Here is a 20738-nt window from a genome sequence, read left to right as displayed (position 1 = left end):
CTGTAGAGGAGCATGTACCCGGGGACGCTGGGTGCCAGCACTGTACCTGCTGCCTCCAGCATACTGCAGACATGCACACATTGCCGGCTGTGTGGTGTCTGCTGAAGAGACTTCAGGACGCTGCTTCTTCCCTGAGCCCTGCATACAGGAGCAGGGCAGGAGATAGGACGACGTAGGAGCTCAGGCTGCAGGGGGCTGGAGGTGACTGCACTGTGCAGTGAGGAGGAGGCAGGACACTGCTCCCCTCCTGACATGTCCCTGAGGTTTCTTGCATCCGTTTTGCTCTGTCTCTGTCAGCCTCTCTGTCTCGCTCACTCTCTGTCTCTCAGTCTCACTCTCTATCTTGCTCTCTCAGTCTCGCTCTATCTAGCTCTGTTTCGCTCTCTCTCAGTCTCTGAGTCTGTCTCTCAGGGTCAGTCTCTCTGTGTCTGTCAGTCTCTGTCTCAGTTTTTGTCTCTCTGTTTGTCTCTCAGTCTCTGTCTCTTGTCAGTCTCTCTCTGTCTCAGTCTTTGTCTCGCTCTCTCTCTCAGTTTGTCTCTCAGTCTCTGTCTCTCTCAGTCCCTGTCTCTGTCAGTCTCTCTGTCACTCTCTGGCAGTCTCTCTTTGGCCCAGTCTTTGTCTCCCTCTCAGTTTGTCTCGCTCTCTCTCTGTCTCGCTCTCAGTCTCTGTCAGTCTCTCCGTCTCTGTCTGTCTCTCTGTCTGTCATTCTCTCTCTGTCAGTCTCTCTTCAGTCTCTGTCTCTTTGTCTCTCTGTCTCTCTCAGTCAAGGTTTCGCCCTCTGTCTCGCTCTCTGTGTCTCTGTCTTCGGCCGGAGACACACTGGTGCGAGATACGGCCGAGTCTCGCTGGTTAAAAGCAAGCTGTGGCACCTGCACTCTGGAGCGGAGCGTGCGGCTCCATAGCAATACATGGAGCTGCACGCTCAGCTCCGGAATGCAGGTGCCACAGCTTGCTTTTAACCAGCGAGACTCGGCCGTATCTCGCACCAGTGTGTCTCCGGCCTTAGTCTCTCTCTGAGTCTGTCTCTCTCAGTCTCTGTCACTCTCAGTCTCTGTCACTCTGGCAGTCTCTCTGTCTCACTCTCTCAGTTTGTCTCAGTCTCACTCTCTCTCTGTCTTGCTCTCAGTCTCGATCTCAGTCTCTGTGTCAGTCTCTCTCAGTCTCTCTCTGCCTCAGTCTCTCTCTGTCTCTCTCTGACTGTCTGTCTCTTAGTCTGTTTCTGTCTCTCTGTCAGTCTCTTTCTCGCTCTCTCTTTCTCTCTGTCTATCTCTCTGTCTCTCAGAGAGAGAGAGAGACACAGAGAGAGACTCTCTCTTGTAATGTGGTCCTGTAGCTGGGGTCAGGGTCCTAGCAGTCCAGTGTGTGTGATCTCATATCAGTAAATGCAAGGTAACAAACATGAAAATGCCATTTATATAAACAATAAGAATCCCCTATAAAAGTTGGGGACAAATATACTGTATATGATGAGCCAAATAGAATAAAAATGGGAACAGCCAGTAGTTGAGTATAGATAATCACAATCACATATTGATGCATATGTATACTCAGTCTGAATAACATGGCCCGCAAATGGGGAGAAGGGAAAAAAAGAAGAGATGACATACAGGGGGGTGCACTTTCTTCTTTCATTGTGTGATATTTTATCTCCCCCCTTTCTTCTGCTTTCCTCTTTCTTTCCATTCACCTCTTTAGGGTCTTGTCCAGACAAGAGTATTCCTTTTAGGGTTACCTGGATTCATTCAGGGACCTATTCCCATATGATGGACTCTATGCGCATTTAGTCTACGTTCACATTAGCGTTCGGCGCCGCAGCGTCGCCGCATGCGTCATGCGCCCCTATATTTAACATGGGGGCGCATGGACATGCGTTGTGCTGCGTTTTGCGACGCATGCGTTTTTTTGGCCGCAAGCGTTGGGCGCAGATAACGCAGCAAGTTGCATTTTTTTTGCGTCCAACTTTCGGCAAAAAAGGACGCATGCGTCGCAAAACGCAGCGTTTTAGCGTGCGTTTTGTTGCGTTTTTGTTTGCGTTGCGTCGCCGACGCTGCGGCGCACAACGCAAATGTGAACGTAGCCTTAGTTGTTTTTATTTTCTGCAATTTGCAGCCCACAGAAAGGGACAGAGACCAGAATCCAAGGGAGATACAACGTGGGGGCTAATGCGGGGGCCATTATACATTTTCGATTACAGCAGGATCATCTGCTGAGGTTCCCCTTATACCCATGATTAAAGTGTGCCACCATAGTTGTAATCAAGGGTTAGGGGCCCACTCAGATGGTTCGCCCCCCCTGAGCTGAACCCTTAGCTACGCCTCTGTCTCCTACAATCGAATATGAAATGACTGCATATGGGATATAGAGCCGACATTTCCTTCCACCTCAAGCCTGCCTTGTAGATGTGGCAATAATGACAATAGGTTGGAGAATGAAGTACGCGAGAGGACTAGTGCACATTTTTAGTGGACCACCGAAGCACATCTCAGAGGATGACGAAACCGTTGCCAACAGCAGCGGCTTTCTGCAGTGTGCAGACCGGCAAGGAGGGCAGGGGTAAGGAGTGGGTGGAAGATGAGAGGAGTGATTAGGTCCTAGACTTCACTTGGAGCAAAGGCCATATCAGTGAAGTGCGCAGTTTGGAGAAAAACGAGGTGGTCACGCTGCCTCATCAGTACAGCAAAAGAGGGAGCAGGGCGCAAAAGCACAGCAGGCAGCCCCTTGCCAATACATCGGCTGCTACTGCTCACCACACTGACGCAAAAGCAATCTCAAAAAGGAGCTCCCTCGCGTGGCATTTCTTCAGGCAATGTGCTGAAGATGAGCAATTTGCACGCTGTACTGTCAGAGCCTGAAGCAAGGCATACATATTCTGAACCTGAGCATCACCTGCATGATGAGGTATCTGAATTATAAGCACAAGGTGCAGTGAAGTACACACTTCAGAAAATATGACAGATCTGAGCCTCCTCCTGATCCCTCTTCTGCTGCTGCCAAGTCACTTCTTCCAGCTCACGATCAGTAGGGACACCTGCCTCCCCAGAAAGAATGCGACAGAACCATTGAGCATCTCCACACCATCCTATGGAAGCGTTCAGCTCTCTATATCCCAATTCCTCGAGTTAGGGAGGAAATAATCCCCCTACTCATGGTCCCTGCTTGACAGTATTTGCAAATTTTTGGTCTTTGAAATGCTGCCATTCCGGCTGGTGTACACAGTTTTTTTTAAACAAACAAACAAAAAAAAAAAGACTGATGGCAGTAGCTGTCCCACAATGCATTGTTCCCAGTAGCCACTACTTTTCCAGGTGGGCCATTCCTGCTCTGTACGCACATGTTGCGGACCAAATTAGGTGTGCAATGCTCAACACCATCAATGGCAAGGTCCACATAACCAATATACATGGACCAGTAAGCATGGCCAGGGATGTTACATCTACCTAAATACCCACTGGTTAAATGTAGTGGTGGCGGAAAAGCATTCTAGCGCACGTCCTACCAGCAGTGAGGATTTTTGGACGTTTCTCTGTTCAGGGTGCCTTCTCCTCAGCTTCCACCATTCGCTCATCAACCGATCACATAAGACCTGCACAACCAACTTCAGCACAGCCACACGGAAATCCCACACGACGCAGGAGCTGTGGACAAGGATTAAACAGCACCTCAAGCCCAGCCTGGTGGTATGCGATAATGGGCAAAGTCACATAGCAGCTCTGGACCTAGCGAGTTTGATGCACATCACTTGCCTGGCAAATGTGCTGAATTTGATGGTGCAGAGCTTCCTAGAAAATTACACAAATATGCCAGAGCTGCTGCTGACTGTGAAGGTACTCTTTCACTGTCCTGCTGCTGCTCGCGTTTCGAGCTGCAGCCAACCACCTTGCATATGCTGGAGAGTGTGGGAGCAGCAGCAGACAAAAGTGGAGTTTCAGCTGCAGCACGCCAGACTGAGTCGCTCTGCTGACCACCACTTCACCATCAACGAGTGGCCCTCCATGAGGGACGCGTGTGTTGTGTTTCATTGCTTTGAATACTTCAACATGGCCAGCGGTGATGAGGCCATCATGAGCATTACTATACCACTTTTATGCCTGCTTTAAAATCAACTTCAGGAGATGATGGATGAGGGGATGGCACACGAGGAAGAGGAGCAAGAGGAACAGGGACCATTCAAACATTGCTCGGAGGGTGGGTTCCTGTATCAACAACAGCAAGGTACCCAACTGTCCAGCCAGGGGACACTTTTGGAGTATGAGGAACAGTGTTTACAGCAGGGTGACACTCAAAGCAACTCACAGTCATCACTGGAGCATGGCTAGGTAGGGGAATACAGAGGACCCAGATCATAAACCTCCAACAAAAGGACAGGTTGTCGTTGCCTCTGGGTAGCCTGGCACACCAGCCAGTATATGCTGCTGTGACTGAGCAATAACTTCTGAGTGGCCCGGATTGCTACCATTGCTGGTTACCAGGTGGATCCCCGCTGAAAGAACAACGTATCATTGCTTCCATTACTAGAGAATGATCGCAAAATGCATGAATACTATGATGCAGATGTCCTGCTTCCTGATGAACCTTCCTCTGCCATGATTCTCGTAAAAACCTGCGGTGCTGATGAAATTCCAAAGGGCAGGACATTGAACTCAAAGTGCGTCTCTTGTCTCTGGGTAACTGCAAATATCAAGAATTTTCGGTATGCTGGATGGATGGGGTCATGATAATAAACTTCCTGGAAGTTGATGGTTGCCATGATGACAGTTTTCCCCTATCGGTAGATTTTTATGGACTCCATTTTGAACCTTTTGTAAGTGATGCGATGGTTTAGACAGAGCTTTTAGTTTTATGATTATCCTGCAAGATCAGCATAGTTTCTTTACAAGAAACAGACGAAAATAATGACTTCTGTTGTAATCTCTCTCTGTAACTGGAGATATTGCCCCTGAAGATAGTAAATCCTGGAAACCGGATATTAGGGCATTTTGTAACCTGTGGGATCAAATGTAAGTTACCTTCAGGCACTGTGTGTGTGTGTGGGGGGGGGGGGGGTATAGGAGGAGAACTCCATTTTCATTCCTAGTTTGATAGACTCCAGGGACTCCCGATCTGAGGAAATCTTCTGCCACTAGGAAAGGAATCTTGAGATAAGGCCTCCTACCGCTCTGGCGCCATCATGGTCTGTCTTGTCGCTGGTTCTGACCGAAAAAGAGGTTTATTCCCTTTAACTGCTGCGTCACAGTTTCCCTCTTTCCCTGTACTGAGGGGGTCAAAAGGCTTTTCTTCTTAAAACCCTTGGTTCAGACAAGGATTTGTGCTAATCTGATGCTTTCTCCAGTAAATCATCTAGTGCTGGACTGAACATACAGCTCTGGCAAAAATTAAGAGGAGACCACTGCAAACTTTAGTTTGTCTAGATTTTTCTCTTTTTAGGTATATTTGAGTAAAATGTAAATTGTTATTTTCTTTATAAACTATTGACAAGTCTCCTAAGTCCCAAGCAATAAATTTTGTATTTATTTTCTGAAAATAAGAAATGGTCAAAACAAAAAAAAATAAAAAAATGCATTGCTTGCAGACCTCAATTAACCCCTCTGTGACCTTAGGCCCAGGTCACCTCGACGGGATAGTACGTCTATCTGACCCTCGACGGGATAGTACGTCATAGCCAATCGGCCGCGCTCACGGGGGGGAGCGCGGCCGAGTGTCAGCTGACTATCGCAGCTGACATCCGGCACTATGTGCCAGGAGCGGTCACGGACCGCCCCCGGCACATTAACCCCCGGCACACCGCGATCAAACATGATCGCGGTGTACCGGCGGTATAGGGAAGCATCGCGCAGGGAGGGGGCTCCCTGCGGGCTTCCCTGAGACCCCCGGAGCAACGCGATGTGATCGCGTTGCTCCGAGGGTCTCCTACCTCCCTCCTCGCCGCAGGTCCCGGATCCAAGATGGCCGCGGCATCCGGGTCCTGCAGGGAGGGAGGTGGCTTACCGAGTGCCTGCTCAGAGCAGACACTTGGTAAGCCTGCAGCCCTGCACAGCAGATCGCAGATCTGGCAGAGTGCTGTGCACACTGCCAGATCAATGATCTGTGATGTCCCCCCCCTGGGACAAAGTAAAAAAGTAAAAAAAAAAAATTCCCCACGTGTGTAAAAAAAAAAAAAAAAAAAATTAAAAAAAAATATCCTAAATAAAGAAAAAAAAAAAAAAAATATGATTCCCATAAATACATTTCTTTAGCTAAATAAAATAAAAAAAAACAATAAAAGTACACATATTTAGTATCGCCGCGTCCGTAACGACCCAACCTATAAAACTGCCCCACTAGTTAACCCCTTCAGTAAACACCGTAAGAAAAAAAAAAAAAAACACGAGGCAAAAAACAACGCTTTATTATCATACCGCCGAACAAAAAGTGGAATAACACGCGATCAAAAAGACTGATATAAATAACCATGGTACCGCTGAAAACGTCATCTTGTCCCGCAAAAAACGAGCCGCCATACAGCATCATCAGCAAAAAAATAAAAAAGTTATAGTCCTGAGAATAAAGCGATACCAAAATAATTATTTTTTCTATAAAATAGTTTTTGTCATATAAAAGCGCCAAAACATAAAAAAAATGATATAAATGAGGTATCGCTGTAATCGTACTGACCCGGCGAATAAAACGGCTTTATCAATTTTACCAAACGCGGAACGGTATAAACGCCTCCCCCAAAATAAATTCATGAATAGCTGGCTTTTGATCACTCTACCTCACAAAAATCGGAATAAAAAGCGATCAAAAAATGTCACGTGTCCGAAAATGTAACCAATAAAAACGTCAACTCGTCCCGCAAAAAACAAGATCTCACATGACTCTGTGGACTCAAATATGGAAAAATTACAGCTCTCAAAATGTGGTAACGCAAAAAATATTTTTTGCAATGAAAAGCGTCTTTCAGTGTGTGACGGCTGCCAATCATAAAAATCCGCTAAAAAACCCGCTATAAAAGTAAATCAAACCCCCCTTCATCACCCGCTTAGTTAGGGAAAAATAAAAAATGTATTTATTTCCATTTTCCCATTAGGGTTAGGGTTAAGCCCCCGTCTCACTAAGCGAGATCGCTAGCGAGATCGCTGCTGAGTCACAAGTTTTGTGACGCAACAGCGACCTCAGTAGCGATCTCGCTATGTGTGACACGTAGCAGCGACCAGGCCCCTGCTGTGAGATCGCTGGTTGTGTCGAAATGGCCTGGACCTTTTTTTGATCGTTGAGGTCCCGCTGGGTAGCACACATCGCTGTGTTTGACACCTTACCAACGACCTCGTTGACGACTCAGACACTGAATCGTCATAATAGCTCCCATGTGACATCGTTGTACAGGTCGCTACAGGTCGCTGGTGAGATGTCAAACAGCGAGATCGCAGCAGCGATCGTTGGGAAGATCTCACTGTTTGACATCTCACCAGCGACCACATAGCGACGCAGCAATGATCCCTGACAGGTCGTATCGTTGTGGGGATCGCTTTAGCGTCGCTAAGTGAGACGGGGCCTTTAGGGTTAGGGCTAGAGTTGGGGCTAGGGTTAGGGCTAGGGTTAGTGTTACGGCTAGGGTTACGGCTAGGGTTGGGGCTACAGTTAGGGTTGGGGCTAAAGATAGGGTTAGGGTTTGGATTACATTTATGGTTGGGAATAGGGTTGGTGTGTCTGGGTTAGAGGAGTGGTTAGGGTTACTGTTGGGATTAGGGTAAGGGGTGTGTTTGGATTAGGGTTTCAGTTATAATTGGGGGGTTTCCACTGTTTAGGCACATCAGGGGCTCTCCAAACGGGACATGGCATCCGATCTGAATTCCAGCCAATTCTGCGTTGAAAAAGGAAAACAGTGCTCCTTCCCTTCAGAGCTCTCCCGTGTGCCCAAACAGGGGTTTACCCCAACATATGGGGTATCAGCGTACTCAGGACAAATTGGACATCATCTTTTGGGGTCCAATTTCTCCTGCTACCCTTGGGAAAATACAAAACTGGGGGCCAAAAAATAAGTTTTGTGGGAAAAAAAAGATTTTTTATTTTCACGGCTCTGCGTTGTAAACTGTAGTGAAACACTTGGGGGTTCAAAGTTCTCACAACACATCTAGATAAGTTCCTTGGGGGGGTCTAGTTTCCAATATGGGGTCACTTGTGGGGGGTTTGTACTGTTTGGGTACATCAGGGGCTCTGCAAATGCAATGTGACGCCTGCAGACCAATCCATTTAAGTCTGCATTCCAAATGGCGCTCCTTCCCTTCCGAGCTCTGTCATGCGCCCAAACAGTGGTTCCCCCCCACATATGGGGTATCAGCGTACTCAAGACAAATTGGACAACAACCTTTGGGGTCCAATTTATCCTGATACCCTTGTGAAAATACAAAACTGGGGGCTAAAAAATCATTTTTGTGAACAAAAAAAGAATTTTTATTTTCACGGCTCTGCGTTATAAACTGTAGTGAAACACTTGGGGGTTCAAAGCTCTCAAAACACATCTAGATAAGTTCCTTAGGGGGTCTACTTTCCAAAATGGTGTCACTTGTGGGGGTTTTTAATGTTTAGGCACATCAGGGGCTCTCCAAACGCAACATGGCATCCCATCTTAATTCCAGTCAATTTTGCATTGAAAAGTAAAAAAGTGCTCCTTCCCTTCCGAGCTCTGCTATGCGCCCAAACAGTGGTTTACCCCCACATATGGGGTATCGTCGTACTCAGGACAAATTGCACAACAACTTTTGTCGTCTAATTTCTTCTCTTACCCTTGGGAAAATAAAAAATTGGGGGCGAAAAGATCATTTTTGTGAAAAAATATGATTTTTTATTTTTACGGTTCTGCATTATAAACTTCTGTGAAGCACTTGTTGGGTCAAAGTGCTCACCACACATCTAGATAAGATCCTTAGGGGGTCTACTTTCCAAAATGGTGTCACTTGTGGGGGGTTTCAATGTTTAGGCACATCAGGGGCTCTCCAAATGCAACATGGCATCCCATCTCAATTCCAGTCAATTTTGCATTGAAAAGTCAAATGGCGCTCCTTCCCTTCCGAGCTCTGCCATGCGCCCAAACAGTGGTTTACCCCGACATATGGGGTATCAGCGTACTCAGGACAAATTGGACAACAAATTTTGGCATCTATTTTCTCCTGTTACCCTTGGTAAAATAAAACAAATTGGAGCTGAAATAATTTTTTGGTGAAAAAAAGTTAAATGTTCATTTTTATTTAAACATTCCAAAAATTTCTGTGAAACACCTGAAGGGTTAATAAACTTCTTGAAAGTGGTTTTTAGTACCTTGAGGGGTGCAGTTTTTAGAATGGTGTCACGCTTGGGTATTTTCTTTCATATAGACCCCTCAAAATGACTTCAAATGAGATGTGGTCCCTAAAAGAAAATGGTGTTGTAAAAATGAGAAATTTCTGGTCAACTTTTAACCCTTATAACTCCGTCACAAAAAAAAAATTTTGGTTCCAAAATTGTGCTGATGTAAAGTAGACATGTGGGAAATGTTACTTATTAAGTATTTTGCGTGACATATGTCTGTGATTTAAGGGCATAAAAATTCAAAGTTGGAAAATTGCGAAATTTTCAAAATTTTCGCAAAATATTCATTTTTTTTCACAAATAAACGCAAATTATATCGAATAAATTTTATCACTATCATGAAGTACAATATTTCACGAGAAAACAATGTCAGAATCGCCAAGATCCGTTGAAGCGTTCCAGAGTTATAACCTCATAAAGGGACAGTGGTCAGAATTGTAAAAATTGGCCTGGTCATTAACGTGCAAGCCACCCTTGGGGGTGAAGGGGTTAATGCAAAAAAAAAAAAAAAAAAAAGAAAAGTACATAATCATTTAGAAACAACAATACTAATGTTTTAACTCAGGAAGAGTTCAGAAATCAACATTTTGTGGAATAACTATGATTGTTAATCACAGCTTTCATGCGTCTTGGCATGCTTTCCACCAGTCTTACACTGCTTTGGGGTGACCTTATGCCACTCCTGGTACACAAATTATGTAAGCAGTTTTTTTTTGTTTGATGGCTTGTCACTATCCATCTTCCTCTTGATTACATTCCAGAGGTTTTCAATGGGGTTCAGGTCTGGAGATTAGGCTGGCCATGACAGGGATTTGATGTGGTGGTCCTTCATCCACACCTTAATTGACTTAGCTGTGTGCATGGCGCATTGTCCTGCTGGAAAAACCAGTCCTCAGAGTTGGGGAACATTGCCTGAGCAGAAGGAATCAACTGTTTTTCCAGGATAACCTTGTATGCGGTTTGATTCTTACATCCTTCGCAAAGATTAACCTGCCCAATTCCTGCCTTGCTGAAGCATCCTCCAGATCAACACCTGGTCGTCTAATGGTTAGACGGAGACCTGGGGAGGTGTACAAGCCAGTGTCTTGCACCCACTGTGAAATTTGGTGGAGGATCGGTGATGATCTGGGGATGCTTCAGCAAGGCTGGAATTGGGCAGGTTAATATTTGCGAAGGACGTCATATGAAATTCATGAAATTTCTTATAAACCGCAAAAGGTATGTGTGTGTAGGATGTGGGTGCTGAACAAAAAGTTCTGCACACAAACTAATTTACTGAGACCTCAGGTGGTGTGGCTAGGGCTGCCAGGACGGCAAACTTTATGGGTTCCTGCATAAAATGTATAGGTAAGACTACCCCCTACACACACTCGAGAAGACAAAGACATCAGTGGGGAAAATCTGTGACTGTTCAGCAGGAACAGCTATGGCTACTAGTCTTCCGTGAGCAGATCATCAAAAAGAGCTCTATCAAGAAGAAAGATACTTGTCAAAAGTGGAAAATTCATATTCTCTGAAAAATGTTCACCTAACGAGACCTACAGCATTCAATCATATGGAATTATTTATTATTATAGCGCCATTTTTTCCATGGCGCTTTACATGTGAGGAGGCGTGTACATAATAAAAACAAGTACAATAATCTTAAACAATACAAGTCACAACTGGTACAGGAGGAGAGAGGACCCTGCCCGCGAGGGCTCACAATCTACAAGGGATGGGTGAGGATACAGTAGGTGAGGGTAGAGCTGGTCGTGCAGCGGAATCAGGCTGACTCATCGAAACTCCATTATGCATTTCCAACAAAAGCAAAAACGATTATCCAGCAAATTCAAAAAGAATAAAAAGCTAAGCAAACAGAATCAGGTGCTATGAAATGTTAAATGACCAACTCAGAGATTGCCACTGGTGGAAAAGTCCAAAGTTTACGAGATAAGCACCACAGCTTGACGTTTATCAGGTGTACACTGCGACGTGCCCAGCTATTGTATATCTGCGGCAGAAGTAGGTAGCACCGGGGTGAACTTCAATAATTGCCTCATTTTCTCAAATATTTTATTATGGCTGTTTGGGTTTAGTAGAAGTAGCATTCATGTTGTGGGTTACCCTGCATGCTGCATAAAGCTGTGTCGTTTTTGTTTTTTATATATACAAATGAGTCAGCTTTGACAACATTGTCTGAGTAAACCCATTTTGCTCTCACTCGTGTTGTCATTTTAGGTTTTCTAATGTTTGGAAGTCTAAAGCTGTGTTAGTTGGAGATATATATATATATATTATACATACACACATACACACACGTACAGATATATACTCTTAGTATACGGCTTCGTCATGTAAGCCTCACCACTACCCCTCCAAGGAGGAAATCTACAGCACTAGGCTTCTCAATTCTATTAATCGTGCTGCAATCTTTAGGCAAGGCTTGAATGACTTCTCACAACATACAAATAAAGCAAGAACTTAAAGGGGTGTCCAAGACAAATATTAATGACCTACCTTAGAAGTCCGTATAAAATCGGAGCAAGATCGGAACACAGTGCATGGAGTGGCTGGCGGCTCTCCTGCACGCAAAAGCTGCAGGTATTACTATGCAGGTGTCACGCTCAGGTCTGGAGAGCCACCAGCCAGTCTGTGCACTGCAATCTAATCTCATTCCAATTTATAGGGATGTCTGACTCTGCCCTTCGCATAGATCAGTATCAGAATGGAAGGAGTAAACACCTGCCACCCACATAGTCAGTAAAGCAGACTAGTAGTACACAGTGTTCAAAGGCAGAATACTACAGCGCCATAGATTGTAATGGCTGTGCTCAGGTATTACAGCTCAGCCCTCATTTGCTTCTATGGGAACTGAGCGGCGGTACCAGAAAATATCACAATGTGTACACAGCTGAGGTGTTGTGGCTTCATACACTGTACAAGTCCAGTACCTGCTAACATCTAATTGGTGGGAGTCATGGGTGTCAGACCACAAATCTGACACTGATGACTTCTCTTAGGACATAAAATTTAGTTGCGTAATCTTAAATACTATACAAGGGTATGTGTCCACGTTCAGGAAACGCTGCGTTTTTGATGCAGCACTGAGCTGCAGCGTCAAAAACGCAGCGTCCAGATGTTACAGCATAGTGGGGGTGATTTAATGAAATCCCGTCTCCACTGTGCATTAAAAAACGTATGCGTTTTTCAAGCAAAAACGCACATGCGTTGCGTTTTTTCAGAACGCAGCATGTTGCTACAATGAGCAAAACACGCAGGAACACCGCAGGTGACCTGCCAGTGACCTCAGGTGCATTTTTGGTCAGGATTTTACCTGCATAAAATCCTGACACTTTCCCCTGTCCCAGTAATCCGCTGCCTCAGAAACCCTTGACTCTGCCATGTCCTTCAAACCACACATCCAAGCTCTCGCCACCTACAGCTCAAAAATATTTCCAGAATTCGTCCTTTCCTCAACCCTCACTCTACCAAAATGCTTGTGCATACCCTCATCATCTCCTGTCTTGACTACTGCAACATCCTCCTTTGTTGTCTACCTTCTAACACTCTCGCAACCCCCAGTCCGTCCTTAACTCTGCTGCCCGACTAATTCATCTCTCTCCTCGCTACACTCCTGCTTCCCCTCTTTGCAAATCCCTTCACTGGCTCCCAATTTCCCAGCGTATCCAGTTTAAACTACTAACACTGACCTACAAAGCCATCCATAACCTGTCTCCTCCGTATATTTCCAAACTAATCTCTCTATATCTTCCCTCACGTAATCTCCGGTCCTCCCAAGACCTCCTTCTCTCCTCCACACTTATTCGCTCCTCATCCAATCACCTCCAAGACTTCTCCCGAATATCCCCCATCATCTGGAATTCTTTGCCCCAACACAACCGGTTTTCCACCACATTTGGATCCTTCAAACGGAACCTGAAAACCCATCTCTTCAAAACTTACAGCCTGTAATGACCACACGACCACCTCAACATTATCGAAGCTACCGCAACCCTTGACCTACTGTCTCCTTCCCCATAATCCTGTAGAAGTCCTCAAGGGCAGGGTCCTCGCCCCTCTGTACCAGTCTGTCACTGTAAGTTTGTTTACTGTAAGTGATATCTATAACTTTGTATATAACCCCGTCTCATGTACAGCACCATGGAATTAATGGTGCTATATAAATAAATAATAATAATCATAATAATAATGGATTCAATCATGTAATCCAAGGAGAAAACCTTCTGTGAGGGAGCTTGGGAATCTTTACACCTCCCAACAATATAATAGCAGACAAACCTCAATATCCACCAAGGAATAGCACCTTATATATGGATATGTGGGAGATAGAGAATAACATACCTACATAAATACACTTTATTAGCTATGCATTAAGACCAATAAGGTGCCACAGTAAGCCAGCGCCTCCGGGCTAAGTAGTCTGCCCTCACAGCTCAAATACTCCAGCCATAAAGGATTCTTCAGGGGGTGTAATGGTACCAGCCTGTACAGGGCCTATTGCACCTCAGGGTCTGCTGTCTGGCTATGGAGCAGGTTAGAACAGCCAGAGGCGCCCCAGACGCGTGTCCTGACGGGGGATAGTTTGGAGCCCCCATTAGTCGTGACAGGCACCACTTGTTGGAAACCCCTCGAGCTATTCCTGCAGTAGTCCCGCTGACACATGGCAGTAGTCCGGCCTCCACACTGCTGCTCAGGCTCTGCAGGCACAGCACTCATGCTACCAGCAGCACATCCCCTCCATTACAGAGAGGTCACATGACAGGCACAGCCAGCGTGAGCCCACCCAGCCCCTCACCTGCCACGGGTGGCTGCTCCTCCTAGACGTGGGGCATAGACCTGACCCGAGCCCTACCAGGACAGGCACGTCAGGAGCCCAGAAAGGAAGTGCACTGCTAGCACACCAAGCCCGGAATAAAGTTTTGTTTGTTGAAAGTCCACGCCTCTTCCCCGTTACTGGTTGGTCCTGTGACAGACCACGCCCCTCTGCCCGGATTGGCGGAAGCTGCGAGGTGCTTGACAGCTATGACATGTGACTAATGCAGACGTTTAAAATCCATTCTGTATGTTATAGGAAGCGTGTGTGAGCGGCACCTAGTGGTTATCAGTGTTACTGCAATTGACGTTAGCCGCATCTGACGTTATGTTGTTATCAGTGTATAGAATTGTGTGACTTCTACAGAATTTTTACATAGCTGCGACTTTGTCAGCCGCCATCTTTTTTTCCTCCTATCGGCTTCCATAGCGTCCCCCTTGTTGCCTATAGCAACCGACTGTCCCTCCGGAGAGTGGAATCCGGCTGCTCCTCTTCACCAATTAGATCTCTCGCTCTACAAGAGAGCACAGATTCCACCAATCAGAGGCCAGAGATTGTTCCGGCGGGCGCTGCAGCGGGACATAGAAGCCGAGGAACGTCATCAATGGGAACAATAAGCGGCCGGATCGCAGGGAGCAGGTAGGGGCCCGTGCTGCCATGGTGCAGGCGGATGGCGAGCTGACACTTGTGGTTCTCCTTCCATTAGCTGCTGCCGGTCCTCTGCCTTCATCCCTAGGGTAGGACTGTGTGAGACCCCCATATTGTGGCACTAGCTGCTCAACATTGGTGGGTGCTGCGGACCGGGGAACCTGTGCCCACCGCACACTAGGACCACCAGTGGTGATACTGGCAAGGCGGGAGCCCCAATGCAGCACAGCCCCACTTCTCCTGTGACGCCCCTGCACCTAGTCCATACACCCCTGCCGGCCACACAACCGGTGGTTGCCATAGCAACCATCCATGTGGGGGCAATTCTGTGTAGGACTGAGCTGCTGCACATCACCCCGACACGTACAGGGGGCTGGTGGGTCCTTCCTCACCCCGTAAGACCGCCATCAGACACTCGTATATCCTGATGCTATCCAGTGCTTGCTGCGATAGGTTTCCCACGGCCACTTGGTCCACAAGGAGAAACTGTCATCTGAACTGCCCTATTGGAACACTGGTCCATGCGATGCTGACCGCTAACACATGGCCAATCCGTGGGCAGCATCAGGCGCGGGACGTGCAACCTCTGCTTAGAGATACTGCGGCTTAAAATTTGCATAAAAACCACAGCAAAAGCGCAACGTTTAGACATAATAATAATAATAATTTTATTTATATAGCGCCAACATATTCCGCAGCGCTTTACAACTTATAGAGGGGACTTGTACAGACAATAGACATTACAGCATAACAGTAAAAACAGATACCAGTAGGAATGAGGGCCCTGCTCGCAAGCTTACAAACTATGAGGAAAAGGGGAGACACGAGAGGTGGATGGTAACAATTGCTTTAGTTATTTGGACCAGCCATAGTGTAAGGCTCGGGTGTTCATGTAAAGCTGCATGAACCAGTTAACAGCCTAAGTATGTAGCAGTACAGACACAGAGTGCTATTAACTGCATGAAGTGTATGAGAACATGATGAGAGGAACCTGATTATGTTTGTTTTTTTTTTATTTTTTTTAATAGGCCACACAGGGATAGTTAGGTTAATGCGTTGAGGTGGTAGGCCAGTCTGAACAAATGCATTTTTAGGGCACGCTTAAAACTGTGGGGATTGGGGATTAATCGTATTAACCTAGGTAGTGCATTCCAAAGAATCGGCGCAGCACGTGTAAAGTCTTGGAGACGGGAGTGGGAGGTTCTGATTATTGAGGATGCTAACCTGAGGTCATTAGCAGAGCGGAGGGCACGGGTAGGGTGGTAGACTGAGACCAGAGAGGAGATGTAGAGTGGTGCTGAGCCATGGAGTGCTTTGTGGATGAGAGTAGTAGTTTTGTACTGGATTCTGGAGTGGATGGGTAGCCAGTGTAATGACTGGCACAAGGTAGAGGCATCGGTGTAACGGTTGGTGAGGAATATGATTCTGGCTCCAGCATTCAGGACAGATTGGAGCGGGGAGAGTGTGGTAAGAGGGAGGCCGATTAGTAGAGAGTTACAATAGTCCAGACGGGAATGAATAAGTGAAACAGTAAGAGTTTTTGCAGAGTTGAAAGTAAGAAAAGGGCGAATTCTAGAAATGTTTTTGAGATGCAGATAAGAAGAGCGAGCCAGTGATCGGATGTGGGGGGTGAATGAAAACTCGGAATCAAGGATGACCCCAAGGCAGCGGGCATGTTGCTTTGGAGTAATGGTGGAACCACACACAGAGATGGCAATGTCAGGCAAAGGTAGGTTAGTAGAGGGAGAGAACACGAGGAGTTCAGTTTTTGACAGGTTCAGTTTCAGATATAGGGAGGACATGATGTTAGAGACAGCGGTAAGACAATCACTGGTGTTTTCTAAAAAGGTCGGCATGATATCAGGAGCAGAAGTGTATAATTGGGTGTCGCCAGCATAGAGATGGTACTGGAACCCAAATCTACTGATTGTCCAATAGGGGCAGTATACAAAGAGAAGAGGAGGGGCCTAGGACTGATCCTTGAGGAACCCCAACAGTAAGGGGAAGGTGAGAGGAAGAAGAACCAGCAAAAGATACAGTGAAGGAGCGGTCAGAGAGATAGGAGGAGAACCAGGAGAGAACGGTGTCCTTGAGGCCGATGGAGCGGAGCATAGTGAGGAGGAGCTGATGATCCACAGTATTGAATGCTGCAGAGAGATCCAAGAGAATTAGCATGGAGTAGTGACCATTAGATTTAACTGTTAGTAGGTCATTAGAGACTTTAGTGAGGGCAGTTTCAGTAGAGTGTAAAGAGCGGAAACCAGATTGAAGAGGGTCGAGAAGAGAGTTATCTGAGAGATAGCGGGTAAGACGGGAGTGGACCAGGCGTTCGAGGAGTTTAGAGATGAAGGGAAGATTAGAGACAGGTCTATAATTAGCGGCACAGTTTTGGTCGAGGGAGGGTTTTTTAAGTAATGGATGTATGATGGCATGCTTAAATGAGGAGGGAAAAATACCGGAAGTGAGGGAAAGGTTGAATATTTTTGTTAGGTGAGAGGTGACAGCCGGGGAAAGGGACTGGGGGAGATGTGACGGAATGGGGTCACTGGTGCAAGTGGTCGGGTGAGAAGATGCAAGGAGCCTGCTTACTTCTTCTGTAACTGGTTCAAAGTCAGAGAGTGAACTAGATGCAGTGGGGGAGGGAGGACAGTGCATGGTATGAAGAGATTGGGAGATGATTTCCTGTCGAATGTGGTCAATTTTTTCTTTGAAATAATTGGCCAGATCGTCAGCGTGGAGATCCATGGTTGGGGCCTGCTCTCTTGGGTTGAGTAGGGACTGGAAAGTGTCAAAGTGACGTTTAGGGTTATTGGATAGTGAGATGATGAGGGTGTTGAAATAGGTTTGTTTGGAGAGGTGAAGGGCAGAGTTGTATGTTTTTAGCATGAACTTATAATGGATGAAATCTTCGGGTAGATTAGATTTTCTCCACAGACGTTCGGCGCACCTGTAGCACCGCTGCAGGAAACGTGTTTGCAACGTGTGCCACGGTTGTCGCCGTCTGTGCTGAGTTGTTCTATGTATAGGAGGTGCAGCTTCATCCAGGGCACTTTGCAGGGTTTCATTGAAGACATAGCCTTAGTCTTCCTTCAGGCATCTGTTTCTTTGTAGGTGTTCTGGTTTTCATGGATGAAACATGTATCCATTATAATCTATGGGGATATTCATATGATCTGCTAAAAAATAAATACAAGTACCTATAAAAAAAAAAACAAATCAAAGCAAAGACATGACTGATTTGAGTCCTTCAAGTCTATATGGGTCAGCTAAATACTCAGGCAGCCCTCTGATGGCATCCCAGGTGCATGTCCGGTACTCACCCTGGGATAGGAGAGGCCTGAGAATTCTCCGTCACTTGCTTTTGCATACAAGAAACCCTGATGAAACTGATGGTGTAAACTGCCCAAACCCATGTCACTGTGTTTTTATTTTATGTAAGAGAGAAACTGACCATATGAATGAGGCTTGAGGCCAAGTTCAGACAATTTTTTTTTCCGTTTGTGGAAAAAAAACAAAAAAACAACTGGACCAGTTTCAGTCAGATTTTCATCAGTGCTTGATCATTGTGTGGGTATATGCATACAAAGTCTTGTTGAGGTGGAGTTCACCCCATAAAATGGACATAGTGCGCAGCAACATCAAAACAACACTGCTGTGCATATGTTCCATACGTAATTTCTTAATTCTGTGTTCAGAAACAGTGAAGTGGTTGAAAAGAGCTATGCACATTCTTCTAGCGGCTTCCGCTAAGTAGCCACTTGCTCCCTATACTTCACAGTGTAAAGAACCGCAAGCACGACAGCAAAGTCACCTCAGGAAAATGACCACCTGAAGCCGTAGAGAAGACACGGGGTCTAAATAACACTGTGTACCCCCGTCAGCTTTTAGCATTCTTAGCATTTAGCATTCTAGGTTCTCCTAAGGCTACTTTCACACTAGCATCGTACGACGCACGACGAATTGCGTCGTTGCGACGTACCGACACAAGCAGTGAAAGCGCCGCACAACGGGGGCAGCGGATGCTGTTTTTCAACGCATCCGCTGCCCCATTGTGATGTGCGGGGAGGCGGGGGCAGACGGTCACGACGCACCAAAAAACGTTACATGCAACGTTTTTTGGTGGCGACGATATGTCGCACGACGTTTGCGACGTGTGGCACTGCGTCACTAATGCAAGTCTATGGAAAAAAAACGTATCCTGCAAGCACTTTTGCAGGATGCGTTTTTTCTACAAAACGACGCATAGCGACGGCAGTGCACGACGCTAGTGTGAAAGTAGCCTAAATGAGACTGCTGAAAGTTTCTCATGTTTCACCTACTACACAAACAAGAAGGTCGGTCTGGTCCATCATCCAGGTCAGTGGAACCTGGCCAGTAGATGGGAACCCCTCGAATCTCTTACCTTCCAGCATCCATGGCTTGGGTTTTTTATTAGCCAGGGCCAGTATAACGTCATTTATTCATCACAATGCGCACATGATATTGCACCAACCCTGACAAATGAACTGCTGCGCTGGGGACGCTGGAAGGTAAGTGATTTGCGGGCTTCCTGTCTAGCAGCCAGACACCACTGACCACGATTCTGGGCTGAAATCGCATGAATCCATCTTCTTATCTCTTATAATTGACAACATACTTCAGAAAAGTAGTCAGGAAAAAATAGATTTTTTTCATGTGATATAACTTGTCATCAATACTCAAATACTGAAAGATCAAGAAAAAAGTCCTGCTCGCGGCAATTAGCATGATGTTGGCACTATGTCTCTCCTCAGTGAAATAACCACTGATCGGCTGCAGGCTGTCAGTATTCGTTCAGAGCTGACGTCCGCTGATTGACTACAATTGTCACATTACATAAAGGCGTCATGGCGCCGGGAGAAATAGCCAACACCACTAGAATTACATTTCTTCTGGGGCTAAAGGAGTTCTTCCAGAGTGAGCTAAAATGGGCTGCAGACTGAAGACGTACCACTCTCAAGACCTGTGTGTCAGCTGACGAGCTGTATCACATACTTCAGTCGGTGGCCTGGGGCAGGGCAGTGATATGTGAAGAAATATGTTTTAACCCACATTGTGCTCGGTGATAAGATCTCCAGCTTCATCTTCATTGGCGAGCAGCGTCTGCTTAGGGGAGCCAGGGAGAATGTGTACACCCATTTATTTATGGAAAGCTAGGCTAAAGTTATAGAATTGCACACCCGCGGGATGAGTTCAGGTCAATCAGAAGTGGGGGAAAATAACCAAAATTCTATTTCCGGTGGTGTAACGAGTCCCAGTTTGCATTTGAATTAAAAGTATTTTTCTCAGGCATTGAACTACTAAAATGTATAGTACTGGTATGGTTTTTTATATGGGCTAAGTCCTCTAGCTCACTATACAGTTACTTTACTATGCATTTTTGGGGATGAAAAAGCAATCAATAGTGATATTGTTGCCAACAAATGAGGGCTACTTTTTTTTCTGGTACTGTGAATCCCAATATTATAAAAGCCAAGGATTTGCATTTATATATGGAAAGCCTGGGTGCTAAACAACAGTATATGGAAAGCCTGGGTGCTAAACAACAGTATGGCCTGATAGATAGCTGTGCATATTTTTGGACACCGATATGTTGTTTTATTGTATATCAAAGGGAACCTGTTGTGTTGAAAATGGTAAGTGATCTACAGGCAGGAGGAGCTGATCAGATTGATATACAGTTTTGTGGGAAAAGTTTCCATAAAACTTGTAATTTGTTTCTTTGTACTCCCCATGTTTATATACAGTGGGTACTGAAAGTATTCAGACCCCTTTAAATTTTTCACTCTTTGTTGCATTGCAGCCATTTGGTGAATTAAAAAATGTTCATTTCTTTCTCATTAATGTACACTCTGCACCCCATCTTGACTGAAAAAAAACAGAAATGTTGTAATTTTTGCAAATTTATTAACAAAGAAAAACTGAAATATCA

At 45.8% G+C, this 20738-nt stretch overlaps 2 protein-coding genes across 5 annotated transcripts in view; one reads left to right on the top strand and one right to left on the bottom strand.

Annotated features, from left to right (window-relative positions):
• ACO1 (aconitase 1) overlaps positions 1-14263 on the bottom strand; it is a 95250-nt gene extending 80987 nt beyond the window's left edge. The window contains exon 1 of one of the 3 annotated variants that reach the window (XM_077250037.1): positions 14123-14263. The gene's annotated coding sequence lies outside the window, so the exon portion shown is untranslated. Of the gene's footprint in view, positions 1-11823; positions 11963-14122 lie in introns of those variants that run through there. The other 2 variants (XM_077250071.1, XM_077250063.1) reach the window with 2 other exon arrangements.
• Positions 14264-14641: 378 nt separating this feature from the next.
• The window catches only part of CCDC171 (coiled-coil domain containing 171), a 104575-nt gene continuing 98478 nt past the window's right edge, over positions 14642-20738 (top strand). For both annotated transcript variants that reach the window (XM_077250025.1, XM_077250017.1), the window contains exon 1: positions 14642-14779. The gene's annotated coding sequence lies outside the window, so the exon portion shown is untranslated. The remainder of the gene's footprint in view (positions 14780-20738) is intronic.

Source organism: Ranitomeya variabilis, chromosome 1, assembly GCF_051348905.1.
Source record: "Ranitomeya variabilis isolate aRanVar5 chromosome 1, aRanVar5.hap1, whole genome shotgun sequence".
NCBI lineage: Eukaryota > Metazoa > Chordata > Amphibia > Anura > Dendrobatidae > Ranitomeya > Ranitomeya variabilis.
This window is presented reverse-complemented; position numbering and strand designations above follow the sequence as displayed.